General features: G+C 50.6%; 1 long non-coding RNA gene across 1 annotated transcript; it reads right to left on the bottom strand.

Moving 5' to 3' along the window:
- Nucleotides 1-1,850: 1,850 nt before the first annotated feature.
- On the bottom strand, nt 1,851-23,727 carry LOC307058144. The gene is made up of 3 exons (XR_013811087.1): nt 23,698-23,727; nt 19,158-19,328; nt 1,851-2,137 (listed from the first exon to the last, which is right to left on the bottom strand). It is a non-coding gene; the product is annotated as an uncharacterized lncRNA (long non-coding RNA).
- Nucleotides 23,728-25,386: the final 1,659 nt, after the last annotated feature.

The raw sequence follows: 25,386 nt of genomic DNA, 5'->3' as shown, positions 1-25,386 counted from the left end.
AAAACTACCTTTGTCCTTCCCCTTCGATCTATGCCCAGTAAAACATCCACAGCTCAGGAAAGGCTCCTCTGCCCAACACAACAGGACAGGGAATGTCTACACATCAGTACATCTAAAGGTGGGTGAACTGAAATAGAGAAGACAGAACCATGGGAACAGTGGGATGGGTGCCTGCCTGCAGTCCCAGCCCTCTGACCACGGCAGCTGAGCCCACAGCTTCAGAGAACCCAGGAGCAGCAGAAGGGGAACATACGACTCAGGCCTCCCGGCTGCACCGGCACCTGTGGCCACAGGTAACTGGGCAGCAGTGGCAGTGAGGGCTGGGGGACCATCCTCCCAGCCGCTGAGGCGCCCACGACACGACCCCATCTGCAGTGGTTGAGCCCGGGAACCTTAAAACACCAGACACAGGAGAGGTGCCCTGTGGACCCTGGCTCCCCTCCCCTTGTCTTCCTCCTCCACAGGGAGCCTGTGTCTCAGGGGATCCCAGACATAAAGAAAGAGCCCACCATCCCAGGGATGGCAGAAACAAGGCACCAGTGACCCCAGAGGCACAAGAAATGACAATGAAGGCACAGAGCCATACTTCTTACAGAGACGATGAAGCTGGAAAGTGCACTGAAATAGAACCAGAGGCAGCTCAGCTAAGAGAACCCAAAAACTTGTGTGATAGCGCCACCTACTGGAAAATAAAAGAAAGGACTCTAACTCCTAACCTGTCCAGCCTCAAATGCACCAGCAAAGGAACAGTTCATCAAACATGAAGAATCACAATAACACTACACAAAAAGAAAATGACAATTCTCCAGACACCAAACTTAAAGTCAGGAAATATTGTGATCTGATAGAGAATTCAGATAGCTGTCATCAAGAAACTCAGAGAGATACAAGAAACTTCAGAAAGGCAGTTTAATGAGCTCAGGAATAAAAATGATGAACAGAAGGAACACTTTACCAAGAAGACCGAAACTCTAAAAACGAACCAAAGAGAAATTCTGGAGCTGAAGACCTCAATAAATGAGATGAAGAGAGTATTAGCACTGGAAATGGAGCAGACCATATGGAAGAGAGAATTAGTGAGCTCCAAGATAGAAGATAGAAATCTAACAATAATACAAGTAAAAGAGGAAAGAGAAATAAGATATTCCTTTAAATGAGGAAATCATACAAGAGCTATCTTTTAGGAAGGGCAATATTAGCATAATGGGTATCCCAGAAAGAGAAGAGAGGGAGAAGGGAATTTATTTAAAGAAATAATAGCTGAACACTTCCCAAATTTGGGGAAGGAACTGGATACACAAGTCCATGAAGCTACAAGAACACCTAATTACCTCAACGCAAGAAGACTTTCTTCGAGACACATTACATTAAAATTGCCAAAAGTCAAGGACAAAGAAAGAATTTAAAGGCAGCCAGGGAAAAAAGAATGGTAATCTACAAAGGAACCCACATTAGGCTATCAGCAGATTTCTCAGCAGAAACCCTACAGGCCGGAAGGGAATGGAGTGACATTCTCAAAATACTGAAAGATAAAAATTGTCACTCAAGAAAACTCTATACAGGGACTTCCCTGGTGGCGCAGTGGTTGGGAATCTGCCTGCCAATGCAGGGCACAGGGGTTTGATCCCTGGTCCAGGAAGATCCCGCATGCCGCGGAACGGCTGGGCCCGTGAGCCATGGCCACTGAGCCTGCGCATCCAGAGCCTGTGCTCCGCAATGGGAGAGGCCACAACAGTGAGAGGCTCGCATACCGCGCAAAAAAAAGGTTGGGGGGAGATGAGGTTAGGAGGCTAGTTTTGATGCTGTATTTCCATAATAATTTACACAAGTTTTTTTTATAAATTTATTTATTTACTTATTTATTTTGGCTGCGTTGGTTCTTCATTGCTGCACACAGGCTTTCTCTAGTTGCAGCGAGCGGGGGCTGCTTTTTGTTGCAGTGCACGGGCTTCTCGTGGTGGCTTCTCTTGTTGTGGAGCACAGGCTCTAGGCACATGGACTCAGTAGTTGTGGCACATGGGCTTCAGTAGTTGTGGCTCACGGGCTCCAGAGAGCAGGCTCAGTAGTTACGGCGTATGGGCTTAGTTGCTCCGCAGCATGTGGGATCTTCCTGGCCCAGGGCTCAAACCCTTGTTCCCTGCATTGGCAGGCACACAAGATTTTTTAAAAAGAAAAAGGATTATTTTATCTATGATGCATTTTATACAAACCTCAGGGTAACCAAAAAAACATAAACACAGAGCAGAGACATGAAACACACAAAAAAAGGAAACTGAGAAAAATATCAAAGAAGACCACCAAACCAAAATGGCAGACAGAAACACAAGGAAAAAGAAACAATGGAGTTATAGAGAAACCAGAAAACCAAAGATAAAATGACAGTACTAAATCCTCATTTATCAATAATCACCCTAAGTGAAACTGGATTGACTTCACCAATCAAAAGACACAGAGTGGCTGGGTGGATTAAAAAATAAGATCCAACTATATGGTGCCTCCAAGAGACTCACCTCAGCTCTGGAGACAAACATAGGCTCAAAGTTAAGGGATGGAAAATGATACTTCAAGCAAATAGCAGCCAAAACAAAGCTGGTATAGCCATACTTATATCAGACAAAATAGACTTCAAGCCAGAAAAGGTAACAAGAGACAAAGATGGACATTATGTATTGATAAAGGAAACAATTCATCAAGAAGACAGAACAATGATCGATATATATGCATCTAATATAGGAAAACCAAAATATTTAAAGTTATTACTAAGAGTTATAAACGGAGAAATTGACTGTAACACAATAACAGTAGAGGAGTTTAACACCCCGACGTCAGTGGAAAGATCATCCAGACAGAAAATCAACAAGGAAACAACACCCTTAAGTGAAACATCAGACCAGATGGATTTGATAGATTTATAAAGAACATTCTATCCAAACGCAGCAGAATACATATTCTTCTCAAGTGCACTTGGAACTTTCTCAAGGATAAACCATATGTTGAGACACAGAAGAAGTCTCAATAAATTTAAGATTGAAATCATATTAAACGTATTTTCTGATCACAATGGAATGAAACTAGATGTCAACTACAAGAAGAAAGCTGGAAAAAATCACAAATATGTGGAGACTGAACAACATGCTACTGAACAACTATCGGGTCAACAAAGAAATCAAAGGAGAAATCACAAATTACCAGAAGACAAATAAAAATAAATAGGGCTTCCCTGGTGGTGCAGTGGTTGAGAGTCCGCCTGCCGATGCAGGGGATGCGGGATCGTGCCCCGGTCCGGGAAGATCCCACATGCCGCGGAGCGGCTGGGCCCGTGAGCCATGGCCGCTGAGCCTGCGCATCCAAAGCCTGTGCTCCGCAACGGGAGAGGCCACAACAGTGAGAGGCCCGTACCGCAAAAAAATTAAAAAATAAAAAATAAATAATAATAAATATACTACATACCAAAATGTGATGCTGCAAAAGTGGTACTAAGAGAGAAGTTTATAGCAATACAGGTCAACTCAAGAAACAGGAAAAATCTCAAATAAACAATCTAACTTTATACCTAAAGGAACTAGAAAAAGAACAAACGAAGCCCAAAGTTAATATAAAGACTGAAATAATAAAGGCCAGAGCAAAAATAAATCAAATAGAGACTAAAAAGACAACAGAAAAGATCAAAGAAACTAAGAGCTGGCTCTTTGAAAAGACAAACAAAACTGACAAACTATTAGCTAGACTCACTAAGGAGAAAAGAGAGAAGGCCTTGATAAATAAAATCAGAAACAAAGAGGAGGAAAAAAAGACAGATACCACAGGAATACAAGGACTATAAGAGAATATTATGAACAGCTACACACCAACAAGTTGAACAACCTAGAAGAAATGGACAAATTTTTAAAATCATACAAACTTCCAAGACTGAATCAGGAAGAAATTTTAAAAATCTGAATATACCAATCACAAATACTGAGACTGAAGCAGTAATCAAAAAGCTTCCAAAAAACAGGGACTTCCCTGGTGGTCCAGTGGTTAAGACTCCGCGCTTCCACTGCAGATGGCACGGGTTCAATCCCTGGTAGGGGAACTAAGATCCTGCACACCGCACGCTGCAGCCAAAAAATTTTTCTTTTAAAAGCATCCAAAAGACAAAAGTCAGGCACCAGACAGCTTCACAGGTGAATTCTACCAAACATTCAAATAAGATTTAATACCTATCCTTCTCAAACTATCCCAAAAAATTGAAGAGAAGGGAACACTTTCTAACTCATTTTACAAGGACAACATCACCCTGATATCAAACCAAAGACAACATAAAAAAAGAAAATTACAGGCCAATATCTCTGATGAACACCGATGTAAAAATCTTCACCAAAATATTAGCAAACCAAATTCAACAATACATCAAAAGGATCATACACCACAGTCAACTGGGGTTTATTCTAAGGACACAAGGATGGTTCAACGTCCACAAGTCAATCAATGTGATACACCACATTAACAAAATGAAGGATAAAAAACATATGATCATCTCAATAGATTCAGAAGCATTTCACAAGATTCAACACCTATTTATGATAAAAAAAAAAAACTTTCATCAAAGTTGATATAGTGGCCACCTCCTAGAGTAATGGAAATAAAAATAAAAATAAACAAATGGGACCTAATGAAACTTAAAAGTTTTTGCACAGCAAAGGAAACCATAAACAAGATGAAAAGACTACCCTCAGAATGGGTGAAAATATTTGCAAACAACGCAACTGACAAAGGATTAATCTCCAAAATATACAAGCAGCTCATGGAGCTCAATATCAAAAAAACAAACAACGCAATCCAAAAATGGGCAGAAGACCTAAATAGACATTTCTCCAAAGAAGATATACAGATTGCCAACAAACACATGAAAGGATTCTCAACATCACTAATCATTAGAGAAATGCAAAGCAAAACCACAATGAGGAATCACCTCACACGGGTCAGAATGGCCATCATCCAAAAATCTACCAACAATAAATGCTAGAGAGGGTGTGGAGAAAAGGGAACCCTCTTGCACTGTTGGTGGGAATGTAAATGGATACAGCCACTATGGAGAACAGTATGGAGGTTCCTTAAAAAACTAAAAATAGAATTACCATATGACGTAGCAATCCCACTACTGGGCATATACCCTGAGAAAACCATAATTCAAAAAGAGTCATGTACCACAATGTTCATTGCAGCACTATTTACAATAGCCAGGACATGGAAGCAACCTAAGTGTCCACTGACAGATGAATGGATAAAGAAGATGTGGCACATATATACAATGGAATATTACTCGGCCATAAAAAGAAACGAAATTGAGTTATTTGTAGTCAGGTGGATGGACCTAGAGTCTGTCATACAGAGTGAAGTAAGTCAGAAAGGGAAAAACAAATACAGTATACTAACGCATATACTGGAATCTAAAAAAAAAAATGGTTCTGATGAACCTAGTGGCAGGACAGGAATAAAGACACAGACATAGAGAATGGACTTGAGGACACGGTGAGGGGGAAGGGTAAGCTGGGATGTAGTGAGAGAGGGGCATGGACATATATACACTACCAAATGTAAAACAGATAGCTAGTGGGAAGCAGCCGCATAGCACAGGGAGATCAGCCTGGTGCTTTGTGACCACCTAGAGGGGTGGGACAGGGAGGGTGGGAGGGGACGCGAGAGGGAGGGTGTATGGGGATATATGTATACATATAGCTGATTCACTTTGTTATACAGCAGAAAGCAACACAATATTGTAAAGCAATTATACTCCAATAAACATGTAAAAAAAAAAGTTTATATAGTGGGAACATATCTCAACATAATAAAGACCATATATGACAAAGCCACAGACAACATCATACTCTTTTCCTCTAAAATCAGGAACAAGACAAGGTTGCCCTCTCTCACTTTTATTTAACATAGAATTGGAAGTTCTAGCCACAGCAATCAAACAAGGAAAAGAACTAAACTGTATCCAAATTGGAAGGGAAGAACTAAAATGGTCACTATTTGCAGATGACATGACACTCCACATAGAAAACTCTAAAATACCAAAAACTCTTAGAACTAATAAATGAATTCAGTAAAGTTGCAGGATATAAGATTAATATACAGAAGTCTGGTTGCTTTTCTATACACTAATAATGAACTACAAGAAAGAGAAAGCAGGGATTTCCTTGGTGGCACAGCGGTTAAGAATCCACCTGCCAATGCAGGGTACACGAGTTAGATCCCTGGTCCAGGAAGATCCCACATGCCGCGGAGCAGCTAAGCCCATGTGCCACAGCTACTGAGACTGCTCTCTGGAGCCCACATGCCACAACTACTGAAGCCCGCGCACCTAGAGCCCGTGCTCCACAACAAGAGAAGCCACCGCAATGAGAAGCCCACGCACCGCAACAAAGAGTGGTCCCTACTTGCCGCAACTAGAGAGAAAAGCCCACACGCAGCAACAAAGACCCAACACAGCCAAAAAGAAAAAAAAGAGAGAAAGCAAGAAAACAATTCTGTTTAAACTTGCATTAAAAAGAAAAAAATACCTAGGAATAAACTTAACCAAGGGGGTGAAAGACCTGTACTCTGACAACTATAAGACGTTGAAGAAGAAAACTGAAGACAATTCAAAAAATACAAAGAAATCCATGTTCATGGATTGGAAGAATTAATACTGTTAAAATGTCCACACTACCCAAAGCAATCTACAGATTTAATGCAATCACTATCAAAATACCCATGACATTTTTCACAGAACTAGAACAAGTAATCCTAAAATTTATATGGAACTACAAAAGACCCCAGAATGCCCAAAGCAATCTTGAGGAAAAAAATAAAAAAAACAAAGCTAGAGGTATCTTGCTGCCTGACTTCACACTATCCTACAAAGCTACAGTAATCAAAATAGTATTGTACTGACACAAAACCAGACACATAGCTCAATGAAACAGAATAGAGAGCCCAGAAATAAACCCACACACTTATGGTCAATTAATCTACAGCAAAGGAGGCAAGAATATAGAATGGAGAAAAGACAGTCTCTTCAATAAGTGGTGCTTGGAAAACTGGAGAGCTACATCTAAAAGAATGAAATTAGAACATCTTCTTACACCATATACAAAAATAAACTCAAAATGGATTAAAGACCTAAATATAAGACTGGAAGCCATTAAACTCCTAGAAGAGAACATAGGCAGAACACTCTTTGACATAAATCATAGCAATATTTTTTGAATCTGTCTCCTAAGGCAAAGGAAACGAAAGCAAAAATAAACAAATGGGGCCTAATTAAACTTAGAAGTTTTTGCACAGCAAAGGAAACCATTGCCAAAATGAAAAAACAACCAACTGAATGGGAGAAAATATTTGCAAATGATATGACAGATAAGGGGTTAATATCCAAAATATATAAGCAGCTCATACAACTCAACATCAAAAAAAAAACAAACCCACAATTTAAAAACAGGCAGATGATTTGAATAGACATTTTTTCAAAGAAGACATACAGATGGCCAATAGACACATGAAAAGATGCTTAACATCAGTAATCATCATAGAAATGCAATCAAAACCACAATGAGGTAGCATCTCACACCTGTCAGAATGGCTATCATCAAAAAGACAAGGCCCTGGGAGTCGCTCCTATTTACCAAGTTACTATGTCCTGGCCTCTGAATGTTAGAGGCAGATGCAGATAGGTACAGCCATAAAGATAGATACAAAGAAGACATACCCCCTGCCCTCATAGTTAGGAAAACAAGCACTAATTGTGACACAGTGTGATAAATACAGGGCTCGGGCCATGTGGTGCTAGAGGGGGCAGGCTGACTGGGTGTGATGGGGTCGGAGAGGCTCTCACACTGAGGGGAACCAAGCAGGGTTGGGGGGCAGGAGGCCGAGGCAGGGGAACAGGATGAACAGAGGCAGGAAGAGGGCTGCCAGCCAGGGGCAGGAAGGTGAGCCCTTCCGGACATCTGCACCCAACCTGTCCTCGCAGTGAACCAAGGGAAGCTTGCAGCGTGCTTGCTCTCAGAACAAGTTCTGGGACGTGAATCTATTGCTGCGTGGGCTCTGTGTGCAGACACTGCCTTTCAAAGCCAGGTTTGATGTCCCAGAATGAACCGGAGCTTGAGAGCTGAGAAGGACTTGCAGAAAGTAGAAAGCCACTTCGAATCCAATGAATGTTTCCCTCTAAGAGCTCTAAGGAGCAGCTTTTATGGGGAGTATGAAGACATGAGGACCGTGAGAGTACTTGTTTGTTTTTCCATAGCTTCAGAACTTGAATCTCCCTTGCTTCCCCTAAAACCCCTGGCACCTCTAGCCTGGCCTGATTCCAGCAAAGGTCAGGTCTGTCACTGGCCCTGGCTGACGGGCACTTGTGTCAGAGAAGAGTATCATAGTCAGCTTGGGCTGTCATATCTGAATACCACAGAGTGGGCAGCTGGAAGTCCAAGGTCAGGGTTCCAATGAGGGCTTCATCCTGGCTTGCAGGCTGCCATCCTCTCACTGGGTCCTCATGTGGCCTTTCCTCTGTGCATGTGCATGGAAAGAGAGAGAAAGAGAAAGAGGGTGTCTCCCCTCTTCTTATAGGGCACCAGTCCTATGGGATCAGGGCCTCACCTTAGGACCTCAATTAACCCTAATTATGTCCTTAAAGGCCCCGCCTCCAAGTACCCTCACACTGGGGATTCAGGCTTCAACATATGGACTGGGGGCACAAACACTGAGTCCACGAGAAGGAGGTTCCTTAGCTCCAATCATTCCAGCAGGGGAGTCACACACTCAGGCTACCTTCTTCCCCTTGCCTGAAATATAGGACAAAAGTACAACAGCCGGGACTCCCCTCGTGGAGCAGTGGTTAAGGATCTGCCTGCCAATGCAGGGGACACAGGTTCGAGCCCTGGCCCGGGAAGATCCCACATGCTGTGGAGCAACTAAGCCCATGCACCACAACTACTGAAGCCCATGCGCCTAGAGCCCGTGCTCTGCAACAAGAGAAGCCACGGCAATGAGAAGCCCACGCACCGCAACGAAGAGTAGCCCCTGCTCGCCGCAACTAGAGAAAGCCCGTGCGCAGCAACGAAGACCCAACACAGCCAAAAGTAAATAAATAAAATTTTAAAAAAAGACAACAGCCGTTGTCACCACAAGAAGAGCTTGAGCCCAGGTGTTGTTCCACACCTGATCCATTCATAGCCTTGTTTAACCACCAGAGTCAGAAACCCACTTGGACAAGATTAAGCACTAGGTGAGCTGGCCAGGGGCCCCCTGGGACCCTGCCCCCGCTCTCCCATCTCCCTCCCCGTGCTGCAGAGGGACCCAGGCACGGACGTCCATCCTTGGAGCCTACCGCTAAGGCAGAAATCTCCAGATCGAAACCCTTGTGTGCCAGGGACCAGCAGCAGCTACCAGGAGTGGGGAGAGCCCTGCCCCACAAACACCCTTCCAGAGAAGAACCTCGGGACCCCACACGATGGTCTCCACAGTTTCTCTTCTCCGGGTTTTACTTTGTAAAGAGTATCAGCCATCCCTGTGTCTGCACAGCGCCGAGCTCCCCAGCAGGCTGCTCTGTGCTGCATGTGTTTGGTGTGAATTCTCCAGAGGTATATTCTCTACTCTGTTCTAGGCCAGTTTGAGATGGTTTTCCTTGCCTTGTTCTGTGGGTGGGATCGTTTGATTTCTAGATCTTTTGAGTCCTTAGAGCCCCATCTTGGGCACATCCTGGGTTGTGTCTCCTGCTGGCTGTGTTCAATATCAAGTTCGGCTGGCAGGGCAAAGGCCACTCGCAGCTCTGCTGAGCCTTCTTGGGGTCCTTCTTTCACCTTACTCAGCTCCTGATTGTTTGTTGCTACCCGGCGAGGTTTGCTTTCTGTTCAGGACTTTTTCATCGTCTTCACAAGGAGGCTCAGCCGGGACACCTCAGGGGAGTCCCCTCCCCTGGAAGGTGCTGCTCTTGGTGCTTCCATTCCGCCCCCCCTTCCACCTGGAGTTCTGCATCCTTCTTCCCAACCAGTCCCCAAATGTGGTGTCTCGGGGCTCAGCCAGGAACCCCTTCCTGCACTCTTTCCCTGCAAACCCCATGCGTTTCCCATAAGCTGACAGCTCCCCTGACATTCCGGACACTTCTGGCCTCTGGCTTGCTGTATATCCGGGTCCCGGTGGGTCTGCCTCCAAAGTGCATGGATGCCCCCCACCGCACAGCGCCCCGCCTCACCCCTGCTGCTGTAGAAGCCACCTGATCTCCCCCCTCACCCTGCCCACCCCTCACTCTGTTCTCCACACAGCAGCCCAAGAGGTCTTTCTAAACACGCACCAGACCCTCCTCTGCTCAGGCCCTTCATTTATTCCCATCACACTTGGACGAAAGTGCAAAGCCCTTTTCCTGGACCATCGAGACGTGGAGTCTCTGTCTCTGCTGCTGTCCCCTCGGTCCCCATGCTCCCACCGTTCCAGCCCCTCCAGACACTCCCCACTCTTGGCCTCAGTCCCCTTCTCCCAGACTGGACAGGCTCGAACTAGCCCATCTGGCCCCATGCCTTTATTCTCTGCTGCACTGCTTGCGCTCATGGATCAATGGTAACGGAGTCCCCCGTCCCCGGTGGCCTTCCACAAAGCCCACGTCATGGATCAGCTATGACAAAGGGACATGGCCAAAGCAAAGCTCCTGTTCACGGCTCACTTCCTAGAGCAGGAATGCAAAGGCAGCTGTCCAGGCTTACCTTGGGGTCCCTGTCTTCCAATCCTATGGATTTTGATGCTTTCAGTGAGAATTCTGACCACTATTGCTTGGCTTCCTGAGTCGCCCTTGGGAAGGGGAAGTGGATCTGAGTTGCCCCTCCACCATTACAGAAGCGCAAGGCTGGCTTCTGCTTCTTCAAGAGGACCCAGTGAGACTGACGGCCGAATCACATAGAAAACAGACTTCTGACCCACAGCCCCCAGCAGCCAGCCCAGGAAGCCGGCCTGCTGTCTCTAGGGACAATCCAGGAAGCTAAACAATAACCCCTGTAACAATCAGCCCCAAAAGGCCAGAATTTGGTCAATAACTGACAGCTTCCCTAATTTCAGTCCCTATCTCCAACTCAGGACCAACCAGAGAAAGCCAAACACGTTCCCCCAACCAATCACATGGGACACCCCCTTCTAGTGAGGGCACCTCCAGCTTCCCCAGGCCCACAGCCCCCATCAGGGCAGCCCTGAGCCCTCTTTCTCCTCCAGGAAGCTGTCCCACTGCCCTGCCTGCCCGAGTCTCTGCCAAACCAAGTGATGGGAGCAACTCCCTCGCTACAGCCAGCTCTGAACACACACCTCTGCCTTCCCCATCTGGTTGGTTTTGTTTATTTCCACACGAGAAAGCTAGATTTCATGAAAAATCTCCAATTACTCTTTTTTTTTTTTTTTTTTGGCTGCGTTGGGTCTTCATTGCTGCGTGTGGGCTTTCTCTAGTTGCGGCCACTGTCCCAGGGTGAAAAGTGACCAGGCAGCTAACTGGGCATGGGGGAGCCTGTCCTGGCCCCTCAGGGTCTTAACTCCACCTCCTGCAGTGCGCCTGAGGCCTTGTTTCCTAATTTTCACAGCTGACGCACACTTCTGTCAGCCATGTCACATCTCCGGCAGATTTTGTCTTTCGTAGAAGCAGAGCAGCTGGGCTGCTGGGGACCCGCCTCCCGTGGTTCTGTCCTTGCCCCACCTTGCTTTCCCCTGAGGAGCCCCAGGGGAGGCGGGATCCGGCCACCCCCCCACCCACCTGCCCATCCTGTGTGCAGGGCAGGCCGTGTGCCCAGAGCTCAGCTCCTCCGAGGATTCCTGCACAATCTCGGGTGTCAACGATGAGAACTGTCCCCAAGGCACCAAGTGCTGCGCCAGGAGCCCCTGCAGCCAATCCTGCGTGGTCCCCCTCATAGGTAACGCCGCCGTCCCTGCGCCCCAGCAGAGCCCCATCTGGAGAGAGGGAGGGACCAGCTTTGTCAAGGGTCCCCTTGAACTGGCACTCCACACCCCGCTCTCAGTGAACCCCCCAGCGGCCCCATAAAAGCCCAGCCATGACACCGCTTCACCTGCTGGACCCACCAGACGCCCAGCTGAGGCTCGCCTACTTCCTCCCACCATCACCAGTGCCCGGCCCAGCGATCCACGAGGGCTGCTGTCTCCCTCCCAGCCTTCAGGCTCCAGGCCACCAAGGCGGGGTGAAGGTTGGGGGCCGCCAGAGACCAGCAGTGGGGCGGCCCCAGCAAGCCAGCGGGTGATGAAGGCCTGGCCCGCCTCTCCCCCAGTGCCTGTTCCAGAGGTTGGCCGCTGGCCCCGGGTGCAGGTCCCACTGGCCCCAAAGCTCTGCTTAGAGAGAGACGAGTGCTCCAGGGATGACCAATGCATGGAGAGCCAGAAGTGCTGCTTCAGCTCGTGTGCCAGGAGGTGTATGGTCCCCGCCACAGGTAAGCATCCCGGAGACCCCGCCCGCAAGACACCTTCCCGAGACACTGCCCTGGGGATGGTGGACTTGGCTTCTCCCTTTGCCTCCCGTGACCTTGGGGCCTCCGCAGGTCCCTGAAGGCAGTAAGACACAGGAGAGGGCGGGGGCTCAGGCAGCAGTGACCCAGGGCTGCAACAGCTGCAGGCCTCTGCAGGCACTTGATGCCGTTGGGTTAGAGAGTGGGTCTCAGACTAGCAAAGGGAGCTCAGAGGAACACTTGCTTGGTGGGACTTGGTCCAGCCAGGCCCACCTGCAATGCTTGCGCCTTTGCCACTTAATCTGGGGAGGAGCTCTGGGTTAGGAGCCCAGAGACATGGTTCCCGGGTAACAGTCCCTGCCAGCTGTGACCTCGCCTGCCTGCCTGCCCACGGGCGATAGTGAGGGCCCGAGACGGTAGGTGTGGAGGGCTCACTGGCCCACACGCAGCATCCCTCCCTCCCCTGCCTCCATCATGACCAGGCTCCACCTCCTCTTAGGCCTCCGCGTCCCCTGCAGAGGACTCTCTCCAGTGACGGACATCCCTGAGAGCCCCTGGCTGCCAGGAGGGACCGGTCCAAGTCCTCTCAGCCAGAATCTTCTCTCTTGGATCCAGTCAGCCCCAAATGCCTCCTACCTGCTGCTAATAAAAACCCACTTGGCTTCATGTCTCTCCGTCTTCTGTCTGTCCTTGGCACCTGCTGGGGGGGTGGGGGGGACAAAGCATACAGAGGTTGCCTCCGGGAGCTCCCCAGCAGGCCTGGAAGCTCCTGGAAGCTCCTGGAAGAGCCAGGCGCTGGGGGCTGGGGGCCGTGGTGGCGTCTCTGGGCTGGGAGAGACTTCTCCACCAGGCTCTCAGTGCCGGCCCCTGGGGTCTGACCCCTTTCAGAGGTGCTGCTGAACAGGGGTTTGGGGAGCATGAGCAGAGCCTGCAGGGAGGGCTTGGGGCTCAGCGGCTGCCAGACCTCACTGGCCTTGACCAGCGTAGGGGACACACGAAGGGCAAGGTGTTAGAGGCTGTTCCTCGGGCAGCCTGGTTTACAGCCTCCAGTGACGTGTGCATACCCCACCCCACACCCAGTGAGTGTCTTATAATTCATTTCAGCTCGGATAGAACCAACCACAGGAAGTCCCTCTAGTCCAGGGATTAGGGCTCCACGCATCCACAGCCATGGGCAAGGCTTCAGTCCCTGGTCTGGGAACTAAGATCCCACAAGCTATGCAGTGCAATGCAGCCAAAAAAAAAAAACAAAAACAAAAACAAAACCTAACCAGAGCTCAAGTCAGGCCCCAAAATCAAGGGCTCAATCCCATAAAGCAGGGGTACCCAACCTCTGGGCCATAGACTGGTACCAGTTCGCAGCCTGTTAGGAACTGGGAAGCACAGCAGGAGGTGAGTGGAAGGCGAGCGAGCAAAGATACATCTGCTGCTCCCCATCACTCCCTCATCACTCCCTCATCACTCCCCATCGTTCCCCATCACTCCCTCATCACTAGCTCTTGACTCCCTATCACTCCCGCATCACTCCCTCATCACTCCCCATCACTCCCTCATCACTCCCCATCTCTCTCCCATCGCTCCCCATCTCTCTCCCATCGCTCCCTCATCACTCCCCATCACTCCCTCATCACACCCCATCGTTCCCCATCGTTCCCTCATCACTCCCGCATCACTCCCCATCACTCCCCATCGCTCCCTCATCACTCCCCATCACTCCCTCATCACACCCCATCGTTCCCCATCGTTCCCTCATCACTCCCGCATCACTCCCCATCACTCCCCATCACTCCCTCATCACTCCCCATCACTCCCTCATCACTCCCCATCACTCCCCATCTCTCTCCCATCGCTCCCTCATCGCTCCCCATCACTCCCTCATCACTCCCCATCACTCCCTCATCACTCCCTCATCACTCCCCATCACTCCCCATCGCTCCCCATCTCTCTCCCATCGCTCCCCATCGCTCCCCATCACTCCCTCATCACTCCCCATCACTCCCTCATCACTCCCTCATCACTCCCTCATCACTCCCCATCACTCCCTCATCACTCCCCATCTCTCTCCCATCGCTCCCCATCTCTCTCCCATCGCTCCCTCATCACTCCCCATCACTCCCTCATCACTCCCCATCACTCCCCATCGCTCCCCATCGTTCCCCATCACTCCCTCATCACTCCACATCGCACCCCATCGTTCCCCATCGCTCCCTCATCACTCCCCATCGCTCCCTCATCACTCCCCATCACTCCCCATCGCTCCCCATCGTTCCCCATCACTCCCTCATCACTCCACATCGCACCCCATCGTTCCCCATCGCTCCCTCATCACTCCCCATCGCTCCCTCATCACTCCCCATCGCTCCCCATCGTTCCCCATCACTCCCCATCACTCCCCATCGCTCCCCATCGTTCCCCATCGCTCCCTCATCACTCCCCATCGCTCCCTCATCACTCCCCATCACTCCCTCATCACTCCCCATCACTCCCCATCGCTCCCCATCTCTCTCCCATCGCTCCCCATCGCTCCCTCATCACTCCCCATCACTCCCCATCTCTCTCCCATCGCTCCCTCATCGCTCCCCATCACTCCCTCATCACTCCCCATCACTCCCTCATCACTCCCTCATCACTCCCCATCACTCCCCATCGCTCCCCATCTCTCTCCCATCGCTCCCCATCGCTCCCTCATCACTCCCCATCACTCCCCATCTCTCTCCCATCGCTCCCTCATCGCTCCCCATCACTCCCTCATCACTCCCCATCACTCCCTCATCACTCCCTCATCACTCCCCATCACTCCCCATCGCTCCCCATCTCTCTCCCATCGCTCCCCATCGCTCCCTCATCACTCCCCATCACTCCCCATCTCTCTCCCATCGCTCCCTCATCGCTCCCCATCACTCCCTCATCACTCCCCATCACTCCCTCATCACTCCCTCATCACTCCCCATCGCTCCCTCATCACTCCCCATCGCTCCCTCATCGCTCCCCATCGCTCCCTCATCGCTCCCCATCACTCCCCATCGCTCCCCATCACTCCCCATCACTCTCCCATCACTCCCCATCACTCCCCATCACTCCCTCATCACTCCACATCGCACCCCATCGCTCCCCATCACTCCCTCATCACTCCCCATCACTTCCTCATCACTCCCCATCGCTTGCATTACTGCCTGAACCATCCCCCTAACTGCGGTCCGCTGAAAAATTGCCTTCCACGAAACCCGTCCCTGGTGCCAAAAAGTTTGGGGCCCGCTGCCCTGAGGCTATAAATTCAGGGGTTCCCATAACCCCCCCAGATTCAATAATTTGGTAGAACGACCCACAGACCTGTGAAAGCACAATACTTATGTTATAGTTCTATTATAGAGAATACAGACCAGGAAGAGCCAGATGAAGAGACACATAGGGTGAGGGCGTGGGAGGGGGATACAGGAACCTCTTTCCCCGTGGGCTCAGGGTATGCCACCCTCCCAGCACATTAACCATCACCAGCCCAGAAGACCCCTGAATTTCTGTGTCCAAAGGCTTTCTTGTGAGTTCTTGAATAAGCACTGTCAGGAACTTCCCTCATGGTCCAGTAGTTAAGACTCTGTGCTCCCAGTACAGGCGGCCCAGGTTCAATCCCTGGTCAGGGAACTAGATCCCGCATGCCGCAATTAAGAGCCCACATGCCGCAGCTAAAGAGCCCGCATGCCGCAACTAAAGATCCTGCACACCGCAACGATGATGATCCCATGTGCCACAGCTAAGACCCAGCACCGCCAAATAAATAAATAATTTTTTAAAAAAAGCATTACAAGGAAATCATCAGCAATTGGTGATTAACTCAATCCCCAGCCCTCTAATCACACGCCTAGAGTCACCTCATTAGCATAAACTTGGGTATGCGAAAGGGGCTCATTACAAATAACAAAAGGAAATTAATAAGGAAATTCCTATCACTCAGGAATTTGCAAGAGTTTCTGAAGCTGTGTGCCAGGGACAAAGACCAGATTCAGTTTTTATTCAGTTTTTATGTGCAGCCCGGTTTTCGACACCTACAGTCCACATGAGCAACTTTCAGTTCTTTAGACACCTACACCCAGGCCAATTTGCCACCTCAGGTGGCTCAAAGTGCAGCTTAGGGCAGTTCACCTGGTGGTGTCAGACAGACCGACTGGGTCAGACAGGCAGGTGGGGCCCACATGCTGTTTTCAGCAGCTCCAGGAAGTCAAAGACTGCTGGGTGAGGCTGCAGGGCTTCCTGATTTCAAGGTGCCCCCGAATCTCAGGAATCTTGCCAAAATGCAGATTCCAATTCTGAAGGTCTGGAATTCTGCATTTCTAGCTGCTCCCAGGGGAGGTAAAAAGTAAAAAGGGAAAGAAAGCTGGCCTTCCAGGACTGGGGCATGTTGGGGGCCGGATGGTGGGAGGGGTGTGTGGACGGCCACGTTGCAAGGTCCTGAGTTGGTTAATGCACAGCTGGGAGCACAGTTTAGCGCCGGAGGGGCTGCAGGAGGACGCGCGGGAGGGAGGCCTGGACGCTGGGCAGGTAAAGGGCCGTTCCAGGGTGTGAGAAAGATGGGGCTACAGGTCCTGGGGGAGCCACATCTACCACGCAAAGGGACTCACAGTGCGGTACTATTGTACCTCCAGGAAGCCCGAAGGCTGGAGGACAGTGGGCACACCCTCCCACACCCTCGCCTATGCTGGGCAGGTGCTGGAAGAGCTTCTGGGGAGAGAGGTGAGTCTGAGATGGAGCTGAGCCCCTCGACGGAGCTGCCGCTCCTGCCGGGGCCAAGACCCAGAAAAGATCCCCGGCGGGCCCTGAGCCCACCGTGACTTGAGCTTAGAAGGAACGGAGTGGGGGCTCACCAGCCTCCCCCCGCCATGCTGAGGACTCCTCCCCTGCAGAGAATGCTCATCACGCCCCCGTCTCTGCATTAACCGCGTGTCCAGCTTCTGTAAACGTGATGCTCTAACATCTGTCCTACACGCATACACTGGACACCTCGATGATATGCCTGACTCACCTTGCTCAGCCTCCTGCCCCCCACACCCCTCCCTGGGGGTGCAAAGTAACCAATCCGGAGACCACACCCCCGCCACCTCGTCTAGGGGGTCTTATACTCCTGGTCACTCTCCCAGTGCAAGGCCAGGGACCACACCACTAGGGGGAGACCTTCCACCCCAGAGCCCACTGACATTATTCACACTAGCCGGTCCTAATAAGCCTGTTCATCCTGCCTCTCCAGCTCCTTCCAAGGAAACCACAGTAAAGGCTCCTACCCACAGTTTCTCCCCACTCCTGCCCCCCACCTCCCCACCTCCTGGCTGACTCTGTGCTTCCCCGTGTGGCTCTTCGTGGAGGGATGTGCCTCCTTCTCCTGGGAACTGTGAATGATAAACTGTCTTCACTGGCAGTCATCTCAGATTTCCTATTAACACGCTATATTTTAATAGTCACTTTCAGGGGCTAGACATCCATCCCAGAGAGACCCAGGGGCTGTGAAGGGGGTTCTCTCCCCACTGCACCACCTCTCGATGCTTGCTCACAGCAGCCCACCCCAGAGTTCCCAGCACCTACTAGGCTGATCCCCTAGCCCCACCATAGCTCTATCACCCCTGCAATGCCCAGAGAGGCCGCCCCCTGCAGCACAGGTACTCAGTTCCTGCAGACTCCAGAGCAGGAGCCCAGGTGGAAGGCAGGAGAGGCTGTAAGAAGGGCCCCATCAGTACGGCTCAGTGCCTGGCCCACAGGCTGCCATCACCAGGTCCCGCTCCATAAACTATACCGTGCACTTCTCCACCCCGCACCAGGAGGGCTCTGCAAGACTTGCTGGTGGACGAGGTGGAAGGCTGGGCAAGGTGGAGTGATGGGCAAGGGGATGTAAGGACGGACATGATGGACGGAAGGGCAAGGGAGAAGGCTGGGAGAGTCATTCATGGGCTGCGGGCCCCGGGAAACCGGCCGTGTTCAGGATTCGGGAGGGCAGAAGGTCCACCACCCTACGCCAGCTGGGAGGGAGCCCCAGCCAGGATGGGGAGGCATGGGGAGGTTTGGGTGGCTGTAGGAGACCTGGGTGCTCACTCTCCATGTGCTCTTGGGCTGTCCTGCCCTCCCTGGGCCTCAGTTTCCTGTACACAGAGAAGGGCAGAAAGGACATGTTCATGTGCCCAGCAAGAGCTGGGGCCAGGCTGACTTTGGGACAGCCACCAGGTCTGATTCCTCCTCTTACTCGGGGGTCTGGAGACGCATGAATGCTACCAGGCGCTGAGGGAAAGTCTTCTCCTGAGAGGAGAGCTCTTGGCCAGGTTTGTCCAGGGTCCCCAAGGCCACCCCCCAGGTACTGTGATTCTCCAAAAGGACTCAGCATAGAGTCACACCCACGGCTAAGATTTATTCTAACAAAGGAGACAGAGCAAAACCTGCCAAGAGAAAAAGGCACGTGGGGTGAACTCTGGAGGAGGCCAGTCACGAACTTCTAGACCTCTCCCCATAGTCACCCTGGAGGCACTGAATTCCCTGGCAACAAGCTGGGGCTACTGGCATGAAGCGTCTACCAAGGAAGCTCGTTAGAGACTCAGCCTCCAGGGGTTTTATCAGGGGCTGCTCTTGTAGGCACCCTCTGCCCAGCGTGTACCAAAATTCCAGACTCTCCGAGGGAAAGCAGCTGTCAGCACAGCGCACTACTTGTCCAGTTTGGGCACAGGGGGCTACTCTTACCATAGCGGGAAAGTTGTTGTCAGTGTCGGGAACTGTTTAGCAGCCACGTTTCCAGACACCAGTGGAGGGCCAACCTGGCCGGCAGACCCGTCAGGACTGGCAGCCTCGGACGTGCTGTGTCAGGGCTCTTCTGCACACCAGGGCTTCTGGCAGGTTGTGGTTTGAGTCCACCTGGGGCAAGAGAGAGGGCAGGTTGAGGACACAGTGATCAACCATCCTGGTTGGCCTGGGACTGGGGGATTTCCCTTGATGGGGACTTCCTGTGCTGAAACCAGGACCATGGTGGGCACACCAGGATGGCTGCTCATCTAGTTGAGGCACAATTTCAGGAGAGAAGCCGCTGTTAGCAGAGGGTGGTAGCAAGAGTGCGAGGATCAGCCTGGAAGGAGGCAGAGGGAAGGGAGGGAGGGTATCCACGTGGGGGGCTTATCTGGAGGGCTCCCGACAGAGGCCTGTATCCCTGCATCCTGGCCACACATCCTGAAATAGCACTTTGACAGACCTGGAGACTGAGGCAGGCAGGTTCAGTATTCGGCCCAGGTTACAGGGTGGGCAGGTAGTAAGACCAAATTGGTACCCTAACCTCCTCACGGTCATCTGCCAGCTCATCTGGCCCTGATTCCAACTGGAATGGGAACAGGTGTTGGCAAGTACCCACACCTCTCTGCACCTCAGTTTCTCCATCTGTCAGCAAGTGTGTTGGATGAGAAAGGCTCTGAGGTATCCCGGCTCTCCTTTCCACCCTCCCTCTGGGAAGGAGACAAACTCATCTCCTACACCTCTGATGTCCTGCCAGGTGGACCCACGGCTTGTTCCTCATCGAGGACCTTGCTGTCCGAGGAGGGCATTTAGGTCAGATCCCCGCCCCAGGCCATTCCATCCCTCAAAGTCACCAATAAGGCAGTTCTGGGATCAGGAGGAAGGTGGAGGGTGCTAGCAAGTAGAATCAGGAAGGAAATAAGGGGACATCCCTGGTGGCACAGTGGTTAAGACTCCGCGCACCCAATGTAGGGGGCCCGGGTTCCATCCCTGGTCAGGGAGCTAGATCCTGCATGCCGCAACTAAAGGATCCTGCATGCCGCAACTAAAAAAAAAGATCCCTCCCGCGACAACGAAGATCCCACCTTGTGCTGCAACTAAGACCCGATGCAGCCAAATAAATAAACCCACAGAACTGAGTAACTACCTTTCTCCAACACCTCTCCCCACCAAAAAAATGCCAGAAGTTTCTCTCCAGAGAGGGTAGTGGAGGGCATCTGGAACGAATTGCCTCAACCCTCTGGGAGAGCAGGCTTACCTTGTTAAAATCTGAGTGACTGTGGCAGTTCTAAATGCAGCCTCAAATCCTTGGGCACTCCTCCCCTTGAGACTGAGGTCAGAGACCCCCTCTTGAGTTTAGATGGGGCCATGGCCACTTCCACCATGGAGAACGCAGACCCTGTGTGCTTCTTGAGGCTGGTCATGAAAGGCAACGGGGTCTCCCTTGTTTGCTGGAGCACCCACGGCTGAACCCCTGAGCTAAGCAAGAGAGGCCAGCACACACGGGCTCTTGGTAGACTGTCTCTAGCTCTGAGTGGTTCCAGTGGAGGTCCCAGTCATTGCACAGCAGAGGCAAGCCATCCTCAAAACATCCACAAGCATAATAAAGCAAACGGCGACGTTTGTTCCGTAGCAACAGTAACGATGATGAAGGAAACATACGCATGCTCAAACCTGAGGCCACACACCCCCCGCCCCACCCAGTTGTCCTCCTCAGCCAGGCTCCCAAAATGTTGGCAGCTCTGAAAATGCCTCTGCAAAGTCTCACCAGCCCAAAAGGAAAGACCTAAGAAGATGACAGCAGTAGCTACCCAAGAAAATGGCCTGATGGCGAGGTTCACTGCCAATATGCTCTACTCATGTGCTAGAGTTCCTTCTTTTTAGCCCACCGTGCTTTCTTTTTCTTTTTAATATCACAGCTTTATTGAGGTATAATTCACCTAACATAAAATTCGCTCTTTAATGTGTACTCAGCGGCTCATCATACGTTCAGTTAATCGTGCAACTATCTAATTCCAGAACATTTTCGCCACCCCAAAAAGAAATCCCATACCCATTAGTCACTCCCCATTACACCACCACCCCCATCTCCCCAGCCCCTGAAAACAATTCATCTACTTTCAAGTCTACAGACTTGCCTCTTCAGGACACTGCATATAAATGAAATCATGTAATATGTGGTCTCATTGGACTGGCTCCTGTCAACTGAAAAAAACGCATAATCTAAAAGTTGAGAATTGTTTTATTTGGTGGACTGAGGATTTCAAACCCGGGAGGCAGCCTCTCAGATTGCTCTGAGGGACTGCTCCGAAGAGGTATTGAAGAGGAACCAGGATATGTAGTTTTGTAACAAAAACCAGGTGGTCAGAACAACAAAAGATTACTGTTAATTAAAGAAAACCGGGCATCTCAAGTTAATTAATTTAGCGCTTTTTATGTATGCGAAGATGCTAGTCTGCGCCCACTGAAATCATTCCTTTGATACGCACCTCAGCTATCTGGGGCCAGTATCCTGTTCTTTTCCATCCTGAGTCCCCTCAGGGCTCACCATCAAGGTGCAGCTGTAGTGGCTTGATGGCTGCAACATCCTTTGTTCATTGATTTAGATTTAGATTCCATACTTTAGAAATTTTTTTAAAAAAAGGAAAAGAATAGAGGAGAAGGAAACAGGAAAGAAGAAAAAGGAAGAAGGAAGGGAAGGAAGGTGGGCGAAAAAACACCTCACGTACAATTTTTGGACTCCACATAAACTCAAAAAGCTTGAAAGCTAGAGGCTCACAGAGTAACCAAGGCTTCAAAATCAGGAAATGATTTCTAAAACACCCAGCCACACTATCAATCAAGCAGGAGGATATAATAAAGACATTTTAGACCTGCAAGGCCTTTACTGACCTCCTTTGCATCATTTCTCACAGAGGTACTGAAGGACGCGCTCCACCCAAACAAGGGCATAAACCAAGAAATAAGATAAAGGACAGAAAATAAGAGAGCTAGCATCAATAGAAGCAAAAGGAATACTGAGGACATGGTAAAGGGAGATCCCAGGATGACACTCGCGCTGAGAGCATAGCGGTGATAATCCACATAGGAAGTCCGAAGGTTCAGGAAGACACTTCTTCAGTAAGATTAAACTGGTGACCTAGCTGAAGTGTCTGAACATCTTGAGAGATTTATACAACTGGTGAAGGATTGAGGTAGAAATTGTGACAAATACATGGAATTTTTTTTTCCATTTTTAAAATTTTTTGGCCAAGCCACGCAGCACGTGGGATCTTAGTTCCCCGACCAGGGATTGAACCGACGCCCCCTGCGTTGGAAGCACAGAGTCTTAACCACTAAACCGCCAAGGAGGGCTTCCCTGGTGGCGCAGGGGTTGAGAATCCTTCTGCCAATGCAGGGGACACGGGCTCGAGCCCTGGTCCGCGAAGATCCCACATGCTGCGGAGCAACTAAGCCCGTGAGCCACAACTACTGAGCCTGCGCTCTAGAGCCCATGAGCCACAACTACTGAGCCCACGAGCCACAACTACTGAGCCCATGCACCTAGAGCCCGTGCTCCGCAACAAGAGTAGCCACCGCAATGAGAAGCCCACGAACCGCAACAAAGAGTAGCCCCCGCTCTCCGCAACTAGAGAAAGCCCGCGTGCAGCAACACAGCCAAAGATAAATAAACTTATTTCTTTTTCTTTTCTTTTCTTTCTTTCTTTTTTTTTTTTTTTTTTTTTTTTTGCGGTACGCGGGCCTCTCACTGTTGTGGCCTCTCCCGCTGCGGAGCACAGGCTCCGGACTCGCAGGCTCAGCGGCCATGGCTCATGGGCCCAGCCGCTCCGCGGCATGTGGGATCTTCCCGGACCGGGGCATGAACCCCTGTCCCCTGCATCGGCAGGCGGACTCTCAACCACTGCGCCACCAGGGAAGCCCAATAAATTTATTTTTAAAAAATAAAATAAAAATAAACCGCCAGGCAGGTCCCTGGAATCTTAAGCCAAAAAAAAAAAAACAAAGCAATTCTTAATTCCATGGAAATAAAAAGTCGTGCAGGAAGAAAGATAAATCAAGTCCACATACACAACTCAGATACATCTTGCTTGGCTTACCCCGCAGTTTCTTTTACAAGTAAACGTCAATATTTAAAAGTCAAAAGGCTGCACATAAAATTCCAGAATCCTAGATCCTTTTTGGAAAAACTGCAAGATCTAGGCAATTTGTGCCTATATTTCCACACACCTGTGCTGAGAGGCCTTCCCAGCGTGTCACAGCCCAGCCCTGGGCAGTCTACAGCCGGGGCTTCTCTAGAGGCTGTGAGAAGCCCGCGGGTAAGGCGCGGGGCTGGGAGGTGGAGGGAAGCACGCACTGACGACAAAGCGTCGCCTCCTATACTCCGAATGAGGGCTGGGTACTGCCCAGAGGGCCCCCAGGCCTCCCAACCTCCGTTTCTGGACACTATTCTTCCCCACCGCCCTTCCCATTTTCCCAAAGTTGCTCAGCAACTGTCACTCACTTCATCTAGTCCGTGCCCTGAGCAAACATCGCCCCAACAGGAAAAAGAAACCGGGAGTGATTTCCGGCTGGGCGGCAGGCGGCGAGCCTTGTTTCCGGCGGCGCGCCGAGTGACGTAAAAGAGCGCGCCGCGCAGCGTAGGCCCAGGGCCGTGCTGGGGCGTATGGAGGTCAGCTGGGGCGCTTGCGGTAGCGGCGGCGGCGGCGTAGGTCTCGGGGCCGGGGGGAAGAGGGTCCTGAGGAGCCTAGGTCCTGAAGGCATGGGGGCGTGGCCGGGAGAGGATACCTGGAGGGCGCACGGGACGCAGGGGGTAGGGGTGGGGGGCTGGGGGCACGGGGGTGGGGGCGGGCCCGGTTCGGAGCCGCGCCTGCTCGCGCGCACGCGCCCCTCTTCCGAGGTCCCGCGTGGCGGCCTGCGAGCCCCGCACTGGTTCTCTGCGCTGTCGCTGGCTGCCCTTCGTGCGCGTCGTTCTCTTTCTGCGTCTGAGGGCCGAACTTCTGGGTTGGTGTTTCCACAAATCCCAGTTGGGCTTCTGAACTTGTTTTCCTCGCTAGCTCGTAGGACAGTCTTTAGTCGGGAACGTTTTCAGTGCTTCCCCGCCTTTGGGGCTCTGTGGATGGTGGATGTTACCCTTGGGTCGGTGTTCCTCCTCTCTGAGTCTCTTGCTTTATGTACAGTTAATCTAAGCTTTCTACAGCTGCAACAGTGAGCTCACGTAAAAATAAAATGTCCCAGACCAAGTTCTCGGAAATCGAAGGTCAGACACGTTCTCTGCTTTGGCAGGAGGGAGGCCCAGGTTATAACGCCTTTTATCGTGCCCCGGCGGTGTGCCTTACCCAGGTCATTTATTCACGCTGGTGAGCAGCACAGAGTTGTTAAAAGCAGCTGCATCGGGATATGTAACATTCTTGGAGGAGGTAACGTTTTTCGTCTGGGTGCGGGAAGATGGGGGGTGATTTTCCGAACCCTATGAAGGGGGGTTAAAAAAAAACAAGGCAGCAGGCCTTGCCCTCCCCTGCCCTGCCAAGGTGTAATGAAAGTGCAAGGCCTGTTTAGAATGAGGGTGTGTTCCAGGGAGGAAAAAGGTAAAACTGGGAAGATAGTTCTGGGCCATGTTGTGAAGTGCTTTTTATGATTGGTTCAGGAGGTTTGCTCTTGGAAAGTCTGTGTGTCTGTGTGTCTGTGTGTTTAGTAGGTCGGTGAGTAATAGTGTAGGTTGGTTTGGGGAGGCTCACTCACACAGCTATAAGTATTAAAATAACATCCACAGAAGCTGTGGGTTGTATATATGGACGATATGTCCAGGGTTTTCCATGAGTCTAATTTAAAATATTCTGTCTCATCGTCTCCATAAGTCAATAATTTTTAATCCTGCGTACTTTTAAAAATTTAAAAAAAAAGTGGGGGGGGGGAACGCTGTTCAAGCCCCGTGTGCCAAGACTCCCACTCAAGAGGTCTTGGGTTGAGCCTGGGATTCTGAGGTGTTGAACCATTCCCTAGATGATTCTACAGCCAGGACTGGAAACCCTCCAGCCCAAACTGTGATGCTCCTAAGTCTTGTTATTTGGTTATATTATGTACTGAAGCAGAAGCCCTCTGAAATTTTTGCTTCAGAAAACGCTGCTGCATGCACATGGTCAGTCAGGAAGGAGAGGTTTGGGCTGGTTTATGGGGACTGTGGCTGTGACTC

This window comes from Hyperoodon ampullatus (assembly GCF_949752795.1).
Source record: "Hyperoodon ampullatus genome assembly, chromosome: 9".
Classification (NCBI taxonomy): Eukaryota; Metazoa; Chordata; class Mammalia; order Artiodactyla; family Ziphiidae; genus Hyperoodon; species Hyperoodon ampullatus.
This window is presented reverse-complemented; position numbering and strand designations above follow the sequence as displayed.